This window comes from Molothrus ater, chromosome 6 (genome assembly GCF_012460135.2).
Source record: "Molothrus ater isolate BHLD 08-10-18 breed brown headed cowbird chromosome 6, BPBGC_Mater_1.1, whole genome shotgun sequence".
Lineage (NCBI taxonomy): Eukaryota > Metazoa > Chordata > Aves > Passeriformes > Icteridae > Molothrus > Molothrus ater.
Genome location: NC_050483.2, coordinates 9,840,152 through 9,855,656, shown reverse-complemented (window position 1 = coordinate 9,855,656; position 15,505 = coordinate 9,840,152). Strand labels below are relative to the sequence as shown.

Below are 15,505 nucleotides of genomic sequence, written 5' to 3'. Positions count from 1 at the left end.
GGAAATGCCCCCTGGGATCCTGCCTGGGGTGAGGGGTTCAATGTAGCCCTGCTGTCTGTGTGTGTATCCCGTGCCAGGGGGATGGGCCAGGCAGAAATGCTGGACTGGCAGCAGCCTTGGCAGTAACATAAAGCGTCAGGAAGAAACATGAGCTGGCCACCACACGATGTTATCTCTCAGACTTCTCAGGCCCACAAAAGCTGTCTGTTAGGGCTGCTGAGTGTTTTCCTACAGCAATGTCACACTGGAGAAAGCTGTTTGATGGGCTGTGCTGTAACGCTTGGGCTGCTTGGATTCACAGGAGAGCAAAGGGAGCACAGGCACTGTGGTGTGTGTGTCCTACACTGCTCCTGCTCCAGACAGCTCCCCCACCCTCTGAGAGTATCCCCCCAGTTCCCACAATCTACCCTACCGTCTCTGATGGTATAGAAGGAGCTGGCAGGTAGGGAAGGCCACAATCCCACATCAATCCACTAACAAAACACCTTTTGGGCATACGTGTGGCACTGGGACATGTGTGCTCAGGGCTCCTCATGAGACACCAAGACTCCTAAATTCACAGAAACTGGTTTAGATCTCTCAAAGTGGTTGTGAGAGGGACCCCAGAAGCTGTGCTTGACTTGAGAATTTCACATGGGTCTCTGGTCTGCTGGTCCAGCCTCCTGGAACCACCCTTCTCCTTCTTTTAGTTGCTTTTCTGAACCTGCCCGTAAGGATGGCTTCAGGGCTCACCAGGAGAAACTCAGGGTCTCTGCCAGGAACATGCACTCTTTAAAAAAATAATCTTTGGGTTAGTCAGAAAGAATCAGGAAATGCAAATCCAGAGCAGAGAGGCTGACACCCAAACAGAGGAAAAGGTTGTTGTTTCTCCTTGGAGAAGCAAGCCAAGATCTTGTCCCATCCAAAATTTCCAAACCCTGTTTTTTCAAAATCAGGCCTTGGTTGTTCAGCAGGACCAAGTCAGAACACCACTACCTGGAAAGTGGCAAGTCCTCTGTTTTTTCTTTCTTCCACCCTTTCAAGTTACCTTTACAGTGATGGAGCCACTCAGGATCATGGGTCCCTTTGGAAAGACAGAAGCCTATGGAAGGAGGGGAGTGGAGCTCCAGGGTGTGTGTGGCACGTGCCACATTCCAGCAGAGGCAGTCCCCAGGTACAACCTGCCCGGTGTCTGAAGGATACACTCCCTGCACTGCACATCAAATTGTTCACATTGTGGAGATTCTCCAGAAGACAAACACCTGGATAAATATAACCCAGCCCAACAGGTCTGGGCAGAGAGGAACCAAGTGTTCTTTAGCCTCCACGGCAGAAGTGGCAGCCAGTCATTTGGACTGAGGCATCTCAGACCTACAGCCACCCCCATACCAGCTTTGGTGGACCCTGACCCCCCTTTGAATCCCATCTGGATTTCCTGTTGGTCTCCACAGGGATGAAATGGAGCCTTGGGAGCTCAGGAACACAAACTGGCACTACAGAGCAAAAGTGCCAATATTTACATATTCCTGATTGGAGATTCATGAACTGCCTATAGAGAGAATGTGTCCATGGTGATCCACAAGCAGACCTTAATTTAGGTCCCAGTCCAGAGTCCAGTGGCAATGGAGGCCCTTGGTGCCCACAGGCTGGAGTGGGAAAGGAAAGGTCTGAACCAACCAAATATTCCTGCCAGAAAGTAAAACCTTCCTGCCAGGGCTACAACCAAAAGCAGGTCTGGACAGCGCCCTGCTCTATAAATACCCAGGGAAAATGCACAAATGGCCACAGTTTTCAAGATCTTGGGAAAAAACTGGAAGCTGGCTCCACCACCCCTCAGAAAGACTTGTTTGCAGAGTCCTGGTGCCGAGTCACAGCTCCTGGATTTACACCTTGCCTCTCTATTGGAGGAATTCTGCAGGAGCTGGGTGGAAGGAAAACAGGGAGCAGGTTTGGGCTTGCTGTGTGTCTTGCCAGGGGTTCCAAGGTGAGCATTATCCATGCTTGGGCTGCAGTTTAGAAAGCTAGAGAGCCAGGCCCAGAAACAGCACATTAAATATTAATGGATGCCTTTGGAAAGACGGAGGAAGATGAATGAGCATTCCTTACATAAAACCTCATTAAATAGTTTAAATTAAAAGACCCCAGTTCAAAACTACCCAACTGGGAGAAAGTGTCATGTGAGTCACTTGTACTGCCCAGGAAGAAAAACCAGCATGACGTGTTCCCTTGGCTTCCTGGGAAGAGAGGAGTTTTGTGAGGAAATTTGTAGCTTTTTCCCCTCTGTCCTGTTTTTGTTTTGTGCCCACACCTTCTGTGAGCTAATCCTGTCCCTAGCACCACCCAGCTCCTGGGAGGTGGGAGCCAAGGAGCTGTGGGAGACTGGAGCTGGCCGTGGGACTGTCTGGGCAGGATGCAAGGGAAAGGCTGGATGGCTCCAGAGCCGCCAGGACCTGTGGGTGTAGCATGCCTGGTATCCAAAAAGTTTGCTGAAGAAAGCACTGGTTGTTGTCATGCTGAAGGTTTCTCTGCTGTGCATCCTTATTCAACTCACAACCCCCCAAAATTATCCCCTTTTCCCAGCCGGGTGCTGTACTCTGTGCACTGGTTCACCAGCAGCAAGGGGTTTAAAGGTGTGATTTTTAGACATGGGAAGGATTTCATACTTTTGATGAAAGGGAAGCTTTTTCTTTGCTCTGTCTAAAAATCAGGACTCAGAGATCAGGCCAGTAAAAATAGGGAGCGACTCTGCCTGTGCGTGTCATATTCCAGAGCAGGATGGATAACAGCCGAGCCCAGCCTGGAGAAGGGCATTAATCTGTGTTCAGGCAAAACACCAAAATCCTGAAACTGGCTGTATGCTCATGTTCCTGGCTGCGGGCACCAGCTCTCAGAGCTGTTCCTCATGTGCACCTCCTGCAGAGCTGGAATATTTCTCTGATGGCTTTTCCAAGCTCGAAGGCATCTGTGGAACAGATGGGAGACTCGGTGAAAGGCTGGCACCGGTGGGGGTTGCAGACTGCCCAGCCCTGGAAGTGTCCAAGGCCAGGTCGGATGGGGCTTGGAGCACCCTGGTCTAAGAGAAGGTGTCCCTGCCCATGGCAGGGAGTGGAGCTGGGTGGGCTTTAAGATCCCTTCCAACCCAAACCATCCCAGAATCTATGAGGATGTGCTAAAGCTTAGATGGAGTTGTGAGGGTTCCTGTTGTGTCCCTACTGCTTCCCACAGTAATGTCACAGCTCTGATGGACAGAAGCACAGTGGAGTGGTGTTTGTCATGGTGGGATTTCCAGGAACAAAGCTCAGGACTGTGACATCCGTGCTGGAAGGTGGTGTTCTGTTTATTCAAAGCACCCACAACAAGACTGCTTCCAGAAGCTTCAAAGCTGCCTGGTCCAACAGGGACCATGCTGATACCCTTGGGTGGTTCTGGTTTGTCTGGTGGGGATCAATAATTTCTCACTAGGTGTGGGTGTACAGGTAGGGGACAGGTTGACCTTGCTGTTTGAGCTAATCACTCAAGTGTCTTAATTTTCCATTAGATGATTGCTGTAATGTGTAAGAACACAGTGCCCTCTTCACATCAATCCTGTGCAATCCCTAGGAGCCAGCCTCAGCATTCCTGCCTCCTTACCCCTAACAGGACAGCTGTAAAGCCTAACAGATGCATTTGGCAGGCAGATTCATTTTCCACAGTAATTCCCAACCTTTAGCCCCAGGCAGAGCATGATACAGCTGACCATCCTTGCCTAGCTGCTGCCAACCCAAACTGGGCTGAAAAGCACCAAGCAAAGCTGGGGGGTGTGGCTGGTTCCTCATCCCCTCAGGAGGGGCGAGAGGGAGTCTTGTTTGTCAGTGCACTCCCCATGCTGACTGGTTCATGAGCAAGACAGAGCAGCTGAGATCCAAGGGACCTTTCCACTACCTCCTCCTAAGGAAGGGCATTTTTGGTCACTCCCTGAAATGCTGATTCACTTCCCTGGCAGAAATTCAGGCATGTAGCAGGGCAGTTGGTGTGCCAAGAGCTTTTTCTCTATTAGAGAAAACCTGTTATTAGGCTCAGAGCCACTTTGGGGCCAGGTTTAGCTTCAGTTTGTCTCTAGCAATGTCAGCTCAAACTCTCTGGGGTTTGATGAAGATTGGTAAATCTGCAGAAGTAATTGGCCAATCTGAACTAAAAATCCTTTTCTGCCTAGGTAGAAAGGTTACAACATCCCATCTTTCCCCAAAGAAAGGGAGAGGGTTGCAGCCCATCTCCCTCTGCCCATACCAGGGAGGAGCTATTCCACTCTGCTCCTGTTTCAAATCTTTGTCTATAGCAATAGGGGTTTGGGGCTTGGGAAGTATCAGTAATTTTCATTTCCTGCTCAAAAACTCATCCTGGGCTTTTTGTTGGGAGGGTGGGGCAGAAGAATTAAGGGAGGAGATTAATCTCTTAAAAATCTCATTTGATATTTAAGGCTTTTCCACCCTTTTTAAGCTAATGATGACAACATTCAACAATAATGATGACAACTGCTATCTCTTCCCATCCTATGTTGTGCTTCCTACTCATATCCTGCCTGGGTATTTTTGGCTATTTGTAACAATTCATTTGAGCTAAACTTGGCACATGGAAAATTGGCTCTGAGTGTCACTGCAGGAAAACAGCCAGTTTAACCAGCTCAGTAGTGGATCCTGGAGATGTGGTGGGGCTCAGGTCAGCTTTTGGTCTGAAAACATCACTTGAGCTTTTTTAGTCGCAGTCTAATGTAGTTTTTCCCTTCTGTAGTTGGTATTTTCATATATATTATCATGGTAGATAAATTTTTAAATGGAAAAATGGTGATTTATCTCTTCCCATTCACCTCTGAAAGGCAGAAATGGGAGTTCATGCAAAGGGACTTTTGCTGTCCATCACTGATTTGTTTTACATGCAAAATGCTGAGATTTTTGGATTTTCACAGAGTCCCTATAGGAACCATAATATTCATTGATGATACAAAACATGTTCTGCTTCAAAATACTCACACCCAGCTGAAGGATGCCCTGCTCTGTTTCTAGGGTCAGAAGACAAGATGTACAGTCACAGGAAATCACTGGGTTGATTTCCAATGTTTGGGCTTTCAGCAAAGCTGTGGATGAGACCACAGAAGGGTTTTTCAGCCTGAACATCCAGTTACCCAGTAACCAAAACAGTCCCAGGAGAGCTCATTCCAAAACCAAAATAAACCCCATTCCCTTTGCCCTTTGTTCTGTATAGAATAGAAGGATGTGTGAGGCTGGGTTTATCAAAATAATTCAAATGGCAGTTTCTAATCTTGCGGTGCAGAATTGTTTTAACAATCTTGCCACAAAAAAAAAAAATTAATCTCTTGCAAGGGCGAGGAGGAAAAAGCACAATTGGTCCATGCAGAGGCTGGGATGGGAGTCTGAGCTGGGCTAGGAGGAACCAGACTGATTCCAGGGCTGGGAAGGGGAGAGAAGAGTTTCCTGCAGTGCCTTAGAGAGGAAAGGCTTCCCTGGGCACTACTGTGTGCACACAGGGTCTTTGGCATGGAGATTTCCAGTTCCAAAGGCTAAAGCTTTGCAGGGCACATGAAGGACAGGGTTTCTGCTCTGGGAACCCCAGCACTATGGAGCAGGTTTGCCCAGGGAGGTTGTGCCATCTCATTCTTGGAGATTTTCAAGAACAGCAGGAGTAACTGTGCAGCCTGCTCTGATTTCAGAGCTGACCCTGCTTGAGGTTGGACTGGAGATCTCCTGAGATGCCTTCTGCCCTGCATAACCCTGTAATCCTCAGAGGAGGGGGTGAAAGGAGCAAGAAATCCCTTTTATGCTAGGTGGGCAAGGTGTGTGTGTGGAAGGATCAGGGCAGCTGGCACGCAGTGGGGCCAACACAGGCCACGTGGATGCTCCTGCAGCCAAAGGGGAGCCAGGTGGTGCTTACCATGACCTGGGGTTTAAAACCACTGAACTCTCCTTGCTGGCCTGACTGTCACTGGGGTCTGATCCTTAAATGAGCCACAGGTTTATGCAACCCCTCTGGAGCAGAGAAAGGTTGGCAGAAGCAGAGTTGTGCCTAAACATGCACACTGGAGAACCTGGTATATTCTGGGAAGGTTGTTCTGAAGGGAGGGGCAGGTGGCCCTGAGAGCACAGGAATACCTGTGGTTTGGGAAGGACAAAGAGCTGTTCCTGGTGCTCCTCAGCCAGGTGTTCCTGAATCCTGCCCTGGGGGCCTACAGCTGAGCTCATGGATGCTCAGGGATGGCATGAGCTACCCAAGTGCTCCTTTAGCTTGAGTTGTCAGGAGGATTCCAAGAGAAGAAGCTATGTGTCCATCACCCACACGGCACCAGAGCAGAGCACTCTGAGCAGCATCCTGACAGCCACAGGCACCTGGAAGGGCAGATCATGTTGGAAGCAGCTCTGGGAAAATACCAGGGACTGCTGAGGATGGTGGCAGCCCAGATCTCCCCCATAACCTTCTCCTGCTCCACATCATCCTTCTCACCTCTGACTGTCTGCTCACCAGCTGTTGGCAGGCAGGGAGAAGGGAGCAGGGAGCAGGAGTGTTTCCAGGCTCGTGCCAGGTGTGGAGCAGATGTTCTGGGACCTGTCTGGTCTAGTTTGCATGTGGCTGTGGCAGGGCTTTGGCTGCTTGGCTGGTCTCAGGCCTCCCTTCCTGGGCTCTGACTAAACCTGTACAACATTTCCTTCCACCGAGCAGTCACTGAGGCCAGAGCTCCTCTCCTCCCTTCCATCCTCCCCTTGGCTCAGAGGAGCCAGGAGCAGCTGCCTGAATGTGGGGTGGTCTATCACCTCTCCCATCACCTGCCCTCAGTTCTGCTTGGTAGCAGGCTGGGGGCACACACGGCTGCAGCACTCATGCATACCTGGAGGAGAAGCCAGGAACAGGATGGAAGCACAGGAAGCCTCTCTGCATTTCCCAGCCTCCAGCAGTGCGAGTGAAGAGCTCCTGGTGCCCTTTTCCATCCCTGAATTTCTCCAACTGCATTTGTCTAAGCTCTGTAAACTCTGGGCATCCTGAATGGCCTGTGGCAGGATGCTCCATACTTGGCTCTGCATGATGTTCTCAGCCACCTCCTTTTTTTCCTGCTGCACTCACCAGCTGCTGGTTTCATGGGATGCCCCCCAGCTCTGTCAGCAGGAAGCAGCTGGTCCCTCATTCCCTGTCTCCATGCCACAGGCTGTATCACAGATCTCAAGGAGAGCAGCATCTAAGTGTCCCTCTCCCAAGCTGAAGAGCACTGCAAGTTTCAGGGCTGAAGTCACAGATACAGGGGCTGCTCCTGGTTTGGTTTTAAGCTCAGAGAGAACGCAGCAGCAGCAAAAGGTGCTTCCTTGTCAAGAGATTGCTCGGGCAGCCGATGGCCCGACCACACCTTGGGTGTTACCTGCTCGTTCTGGCAGAGACCAGCAATGAGCACAGCTCTGGTACATTTGCTCTCAATTTATCCTGTTGAACCTGCTCCTGCCTCACTCCATGCAGCAGCTTCTCTGACAGAGGCACAGCTTTTCTGGCTTTTTTTAAGCTTCTGAAATTTTATCAACCTATTTTCCAAGCAGTAGCAACTCACAGCAAACCTGACAGCTCTTGAAGTTATCCCTGAGAGTCTTTCATGCTACTTTTACAATCCTGCCCTGCACCTTCTGTTGCAAAACAAACAAGGGGGAAAAATCCAGCCCAATATTTTCCTTGTGTTTTGACTCTGGCTTGAATGCCAGGTTGGAGTGAGCATGTACCTGGATGCTGGACTAGAGCCTTCCTTCACCAGTTGGGTTCCCTGCTATGGAAACTCTGCAAGGTAGCTGGAGATTCCTAAGTTACTCTCTTTGGGAATCATGGAAACATAGATAGAATCATAGAATCAGCCCTTTGACTTCAGTGGGTCAAAGTGTCACTTCCATGGCTCAGATGTACCACTCCCCTCCCACAGTTTGGCAGGGTTTCTGTTCTCCTGCACTGAAAAAGAAGTGAATCAGGGATGTGCCTGCCTGCATGACCAGGTCTCAAACCCATCAGGAGATCAGGCAGAGATGCTGGTGTGCAGGTACCTGGTGGTGCAAGACTCCTTCCCCCACCAGCCTGAGGGCGTGGACTCTCCTCTCATGGGGAAGGGGATCATGCCTGTTAAAGTCCACATAACTCCAATCAGAGGATTTGTTTGGATGCAGTCTGGGGTACTCTCTCCATCTCAGAAATCCTGCTTGTGTCACATATCAGGGGATAGTGTGCAAAACCCTTTTGTGGTCTGTACCTGGACTGAGGAGCCACCCCTACTACCTAACCTTACCTCCACTCCTGCACAGGCTTCCTGGGTACATGTTATTGCTCTTCCTTTTTCAAGGACTTTTGAAAGTCCCATATCTCAGCCAAGAAGCCATGCTGAGAGCAGCAGGTACCAAAAACAGGACAAACTGCCTGGCTGTGTGAAAGTCAGAGTTACAGGTTAACCCGCGGGAATGGCCACAGACAAGGCCATTTGCTTCTGCCCCAGAGGAAGACATTAATATCTTCCCAGAGAAAAGAGGTTTTAATTAGTGCTCCCTTCTGCAAAGCGCCCAGCTCTCCTCCTCTGTCTCCTCAGCTGAACACAGCTATAATTAAGAGGCAGCAGTGTCAGGAATGAGAGTAGGCTTCAGCCTATGATTTATTAAGGGATATCGTGGGTGCAAATTACCTTTCTCTCTTCTCCTCTCCCTGGTGTTTTTATGAAATGAATTTGCTGATAAAAGGATTGTCTCAGGCTCAGGCAAATGGACACCTCTGTGTTTATCTCATCACAGACAGTGAAGTCACTGCTTTGCCTCCATAGAGTCTCCACTGAAAGCCTCAAACCTGATTTATCATGTCATAAATCGAATGGTTCAGGTTGAAAAAAGTTCCGTTTCCCTTTATGGGAAATGGACCATGCCCTGTCCCTCCCTTCCACTAGGCCAGGTTGCTCCAAGCCCTGTCCAGCCTGGCCTTGAGCACTTCCAAGGATGGGGCAACCACAGCTTCTCTGGGCAACCTGTGCCAGGGCCTAAGCACCTTCACAGGGAAAAAATTCTTCCCAAAATTTAATGTAAAGCCACCCTCCTTCAGCTTAAGGCCATTCTACCTTGTCCTGTCACTCCATGCCCTTGTGAAAAGGACACAGAGGAGTTTGGAGTACTTGGAAGAGTTTGTATCCACAAGTCACAATTCTGGCTGGCAGCACTGGTGGGACAAGGATTGACCCAAGAGAGTCCTGATGGTGGCAGTGAGGAATGAGTGACAGACTAGGACAAGCTGCTGGCATGTCCACAGCAGGGAGGTGGGTCAGGTTTGGGATTCACCTTGTATTTGTTGGTGAGGGAATCTGGAGCCACCCTCAGCTCTAGTTCCAGCAGCCAACATTTGTAAGAGATTCTCAGCTGCCAGATGATTCCCACTTCTGTCCATCCTGAGCAACAGGGAAGTTAGGTGTAAACAGTCTGGGGGAGGGTGGTGTTGACTCAGCCTGATCCCAATCGCCATCCCACCAGCAGCACTACTTCACTTTCTGAATCAGCTGTGGTGCCTGAACTTTGGTTTATTGCCATTTGATGGGCTGCACTTTACCTTTGTAGGATATAGATCTGGACAAGTTGAGACTGATAAGACAGAGGAAGGGAAAAAAGAAAAAAGGAAGCAAGAAGGACTAAACTTAAATTCAAATCATGAAAGCTTTTGGGGGTCAGTGCCCCAACCAGAAACCAAAAATAAATAACCAAAAATAATAACCAGAAAATTCTTTCTGTCCCACTCCAAGGCAGTGCTGAAAGACCTCAGACCACAAATGTGGAGTGTTCCTGTTCCACCAGCCATGGAAAGTTCTGCCTTCACCTGGGGCAAGGCTAGGTTGGAGGCCCATGAGGGCTCATTTGTGCCACACCTGCCCATCACGACAGCCAAGGCTGTTGCAAAATCCCATCCTGTCACCCTGAGGGTGCTCAGCTCCTCCATTACAGCTGAAATTGCTGCTAGAAGCTATGGCACTGTCCAGGGAGTGGGAAAGAAGAGGTGAATAGGTGGGCTAATACCTCGACAGGTGAAACCCCAAGTGTGGACTGGATGGGGGAATGTGCCCCTGGCACTGGAGATGAGGATTTCTCACATGTGAGATGTGTTTGCGCGTCTCAGCAGGACAAGGAGAACCTTTGTGGGAGATGCTGGTGAGAGGGGTTGATTTGGATCCTCCTCTGAATGCAGGGATGGATGTAAGAGCACAGAGCATCCCAGGAAGGGTTGAGCTCTGTGCCAGACAGGCTAGAGCAGCCCAGCCTCTGCCACCAGCCTCTTCCCTTGTGAGGGTCCCTGCATCCCACTGTGCCTGCAGGAAGAGGCACCTCCAGGCCTCACCTGGTGCTTCCAACCAAATCAGGGCCCCAGCAGCTTGTCTGGGCACTTCAGTCCCTGTCCCAGGGCAGCTGAGCAGGCAGAGCCTGTGACTCCCCACTTCTTCCCGGGGGTTGGAAGCTTTTGTTCTGTTCCTCGGCAGATCCTCAGTGGCAGTGAGCACGTTGCAGAAACACTCTTGGGAGCACCTGGATAATGGGAACAAGGGCTGGGCTCTCCTGGGGAATTGCAGTTCAGGTGAATGGGAAATATCTCCAAACCGGTCCAGCTCAGCTACACACCCTTCCCTCCCTTCTTAATTGCAATTCTTCCTAATTTATCTGGATTACCAGGAAGTAAAATGCCAGGACTTTTTTGGTTACCCCCGTGGCATCATGCATTTCAATTTTGAAGGCGGTACTGTCATCAGCCCAGGAGAAAGGAAAACTCTCTCTGCCTTGGGAAAAGACAAACCCTCACCTATGTGCAGAGGCGGCCATGTCCATGTGGGAGCAGCTCTCCCTGGATCCCTTTCCTTTCTCTCTTAACACCTAAATGACAGCATATTTTTCCCTGACCCTGACATATTAAACCCACTGCAAGCAGACAGATATGCTGTTCACTCATAGCCTCCCCACTCCATGCAAATCCTTCTGCTCTGCTGCATTCCTAACTATGGTCTTGTGGGCAGGTGGAGATCCAGAGCCAAACTGTGCTCTCAGGCCTCCTGGGCCTCCTTGGATCTCACCTCCTGCATCTCTCAGGTGTGGTACAGTGCCTGGCACCATTTCTGATGGTGCAAGGACTCCCCTGCAATGCAGTCGGATGAGCAGGGAGGGTTTCCTTCCTTTCCACCCTTCCCCTCCCTTGCAGTGGGAAACATAAACACCTCCTGGGCAGGTAGATGGGTGTTTCTGGGCACCTGCATTGCCTTGGCCAAACAGGTGGTTCAGGAGTCCATGCTGGCAGAGCCAAGTGCTGTTGGATCTGCTGGCACTCCATGGGAGCTGTGATGCCAGGCAGACACTGAGCTGCTGGTAAAGCTCTAGCAGAGTGCAGGAGGTCATCCCTGTCGCTCCAACAAGTTGTAGCAGTGGACTTTACTTGGCACTTCTGCTTGGGGGTCACTAGGCTAGGCTCAAGAATTTTCCAAGGGTGATTGTTTTATTGCCAATGACACCAAACTCGCAGGCTAAAGGCCGTGCATTTCTGTCCACCCTGGAGGGAAGGGCAGCGCTGCTGACTGCACTTGTGGAAAGGAGTCATGAGCCCTGATCAGCCCCGTTCAAGGACTAAAAACACTGAGTCTTCTTCAAAACCACAAACCTGCCCTGGCCCAGCACTTCAGAGAGACCATGGCATGGAAGGGAGAAAGCCAAGAGTATGACAGAAAGTGCTCCAAAGCAGCAGTCCCAGATCCAGCCCTCTGGGAATAATGCTCCAAGAGTCCCCCACGCACTCAGGACTTATTTCATATGGATGTTTCTCAAGCCCACACAAGCCAACGCATTTGTTCTCCCTGTTTCACTCCCTTCTTTTTTGCCACAAGGATTGAAACCTCCCAAGTCCTACAGTGCATTAGTGTCTCTTCTGAATCTTTCTTTTCCAGAATCATCCTGTGACCCTATGAAAAGCATTTTGTTTTCCAACACATTCCAAGCCATCTCATCCAGGGGCAGATGCCAACAAACCTCTGGCAGGTTTGGCCCTGAGACCATGCCCCAGCAGGGTCTCCTCTCAGTACCCACAGCCTGGCTGAGTGACCAGAGCAGAGCAAGCAGGCCAGGGTTCTTCCTGTACAACCCTTCCCTGTCTCTTCACGCCCTTGGATGAATCCAGGCAGGCAGCCATGACAATTTGTCACAGCCTGACAAAATGGTGGCTGCTGTGACTTCACCAAAGACAGCATCTGCTCTGCAGTGTCCTTCACAGAATCATCATGGTTGGAAGAGACCTTTGAGATCATCTAGTCCTACCCTTGACCCATCACACCACCCATGGGAGTTGGGCAGATGGAGACCCAGGAGCAACAACCTGCAGGGCTATTTCAGGCTCAAGGCTGGGCTTTGTCACTCTGACTGATAGTGAGTGGTTTGCAGTCAGCAAAGGTGGGCACTGAAGGCACATTCTGTCTGCCCCTGCGATACCTATCCTGCGGCTCAGAAGACATTTCCTCCTGGTGCTTAGCAGGATCCCTGCTGCCCTCCTCTCTCGTGGTGTGTGTGCCCACCCTGACATGGGGGGGTGAGGGCAGAGGGGCAGAAAGCCAAGGACTGAAAGCTTGCCTTGGCAAACTGCTCCATGGCCCCACAGGAGCAGTGTGCGCACGTCACAGCCACTCTCCAGCGTCACTCACAGCTGCTCCCTTCCCGGGACTTCACCAACAGCCAGTTCAACAATGCTGGTGCCAAACTTTTCCTCAGGTGCCCAAAAACATCCCCTGTTCCTCTAAGCTCTATGATTACATGACAAAGCCACCCTGCCCTGATGAGTACAGCAGAGTGGGTCCTGCTCTAGACCACCTGGAGAGCTGAAACACAGTTGGAAGAACACAGGCTCTTTCCCAAGGCTTCAGCTGTGGAAACCAGCAGCAGGAACAATGCAGGCCTGACCACAGTGGATCTGAGCTGCAGTGTTGTCCCAAACACCAGCTCAAGCCTTGGTTTTAAACATGGCCAACCAACGACCTTGCCTCTCACAGACACCTTCCCACAGTGGATCCCAATCCCTCTTCCCAGCCCTCTTTTAAAGGGCTCCTTGGTTCAGCATTGCTGCCTGCCCTTTCTGTCTGTGAAGGACTAATTTTCCTTCTTAATCAACCGAAAACTCACAGAGCAAAACGGAGCCAGGAATGCGCTGTTGCCTGTGGCATCCGTGAGCAAAACCGTGCATGGGTCCTTGCTGTATCAGCTGGGGGCTGAGCCTCTGTCACTTCTTTACTCAGAAAAAGTCCTTTTTTGGGGTACATGCCAGCCAAGTTCTGGCACTCCTGGATGAGCAACTACCAATGGATCTGATCCCTGCTTTTGGAGCAGCCCAGCAACACAAGCGTTAACTCCCTGTTGTCCTAATTACAGCAGGGCAATCACCAGATTTTACTACTGTGCTGTGTCACAGTTATTTCCAGTATTTGAAAATAATGTCAGTCACATCATTTGTCCCTGAGCCTTGTCCTCAGTGGAGTTTGCACCAGCATTTTCCAGGAAAATAAGAGAAAGGGGATGGGAATGCTGCGACTCGTTAACGTAGATGAAATCTCATCAGGAGGCAGAGCTGTCACGTGAAGGAACAGCGCAGCTCTGAGCTTCCCTCAGTGCTGAAATCGGGTGGCAAATCCTACCAGGATGAGGGGCAAGGAGAGCTGGCCCACCAAAACCAGCAGCTCTTTGAGGGGCCCGGCGGGGAACGGCCTGAAATTCTACACATTTCCCCAAAAGAGGAAGCCCCGAGGTTTGCAAACAAACAGCTGCTCAAAACTACGTCTCCAGACTTCATTAGGAACAGAAAAAATGCCTCGCTCTGTGCCAAATGGACATTTTGCTGCCAAGAAAGTGCCACCTACTGGATCTCATCCGGTGGGGAATCACCAGGATGGGGGGAAAAAACTCAGAAAACACAATGCTGGGAAAAGTACGTTTTTTCATATTTTTTAATTAAAACAACAGAAAACTACACTGATAGTTCTCCCAGCCACAACCCCTCTCCAGCCATTCTCCCTCCACAGCAGAATCTGTGGAGGACAGTCTGTGGACAGACTTTTGAAGTGGATAAAAGCTGGGGAGGGGGATGAAGTTTTAGGATTTGCAAAGAGGGACTCACCGGTGCTGAGAAGCCGCTCTCGTTTCCCGCAGTTCGCTCAGCTCCCGTGAGTTCTCTCCCAGTTTCCCGTGCCTTCCTAGTTAAATCCTGCTGCCATTCTCCAGCAGTCAAGCTCCGTGTCCTGCCTGCACAGGCTGTGAGCCCGATGCCCCGAAGGCTGAAGGAGAGTGGGAGGCAGAGCCCACCCGGCACCCCGGCCTGGGGGTCCCCGTACCGTGGCTCCCCGCTGCCCTTTCCTCCCGGTGCCGCTCGCCGCGGGTGTCTGAGAGCAGGTGACAGAGGTTCCTTGGCAGAGGAGAGAGGAGGGGAGGGATGTGGAGGCAGCGAGAGGTGGAGCTGGGACCCGGAGCAACAGGTTACTGTATAACCAGGAGCCGGTGGCCCCGGCAGCGCCGGAGGCTGCTGCAGCCTTCGCCCACTCCCCAGGCAAGGCGACCAAGAGCCCAGGAGGGACGTGTTAAACTTGGGGTTTCTTGCTCCCGAGAACATTTTGTACCCAATGGGAAGGGTGAAGGTGGCGAGGGGAGGTGAAGGAGTGCTTGGAGCTCAGTTTTCCATCGCCGGTGAGGGAGGGGACGTGCTGCCCGACCGCCTCATGGGGGGAACAAGGCACCTTTTGTGCAGCCCAGGGCTCTCCTCAGCGCTGGCTCGCGGCTTGTTTTCCTCCAGCATCGCCCCTGCCTGCTCTCTGTCCCGACGTCTGCGGCAAGGGAAGGTGCTGGGAGACGGAGGGAAAAGGCAAAGCGTCTTTCTCTCACATTCCCCAAAGCAATCAGGGGTGCGGAGCAGAGTCCCCTTTGGGGTACCCCCTCTGTGGCACTGCGCTCCTTGGGCTTATGTGGCCATAAATCCCCTCGTTTTGCCCCAGCTCTTCCATGAAAGAGTAGATTTAGATGGGATATTGGGAACATATTCTTCCCTGTGGGGATGCTGAGGCTCTGGCACAGAGAAGCTGTGGCTGCCCCATCTCTGGAATTGTTCAAAGCCAGGTTAGACAGGGCTTGGAACAACCTGGGATAGTGGAAGGTGTGCTTGGCAGGGAAGATATCAGCTGAATCATAGCGATGTGTCCATGGCAGGGTGGGCTCATTCTGGTTAGCCATTCCTCTCCCAAAACTGAGGCTTTTGAGAGTGTTTTTGTGGAAGTTCACGTGTCTGCAGGCTTCCCCACCATGCCCAGGCTGTGTGTTGAACCACTGCCATGCCCATGTGAAGTGAGAACCCGTGTTGCTGGCCCTGGGAGGAAACAGCTGAACTGCGACACTAGGGAAAGAAACAAGGAAAAGCTTCCCCCTCAGGACAGCAGTCTGGGAGAAGCCCAAACTCTTTAGCTTTACATTTGCTGAGTTTCCCGCTGCTGTGG

At 51.1% G+C, this 15,505-nt stretch overlaps 1 protein-coding gene across 1 annotated transcript in view; it reads right to left on the bottom strand.

The window, feature by feature from the left end:
* The window catches only part of EPS8L2 (EPS8 like 2), a 48,984-nt gene extending 34,527 nt beyond the window's left edge, over window positions 1-14,457 (bottom strand). The window contains exon 1 of the mRNA XM_036385076.2: window positions 14,143-14,457. The gene's annotated coding sequence lies outside the window, so the exon portion shown is untranslated. The remainder of the gene's footprint in view (window positions 1-14,142) is intronic.
* Between the last annotated feature and the right edge of the window lie 1,048 nt (window positions 14,458-15,505).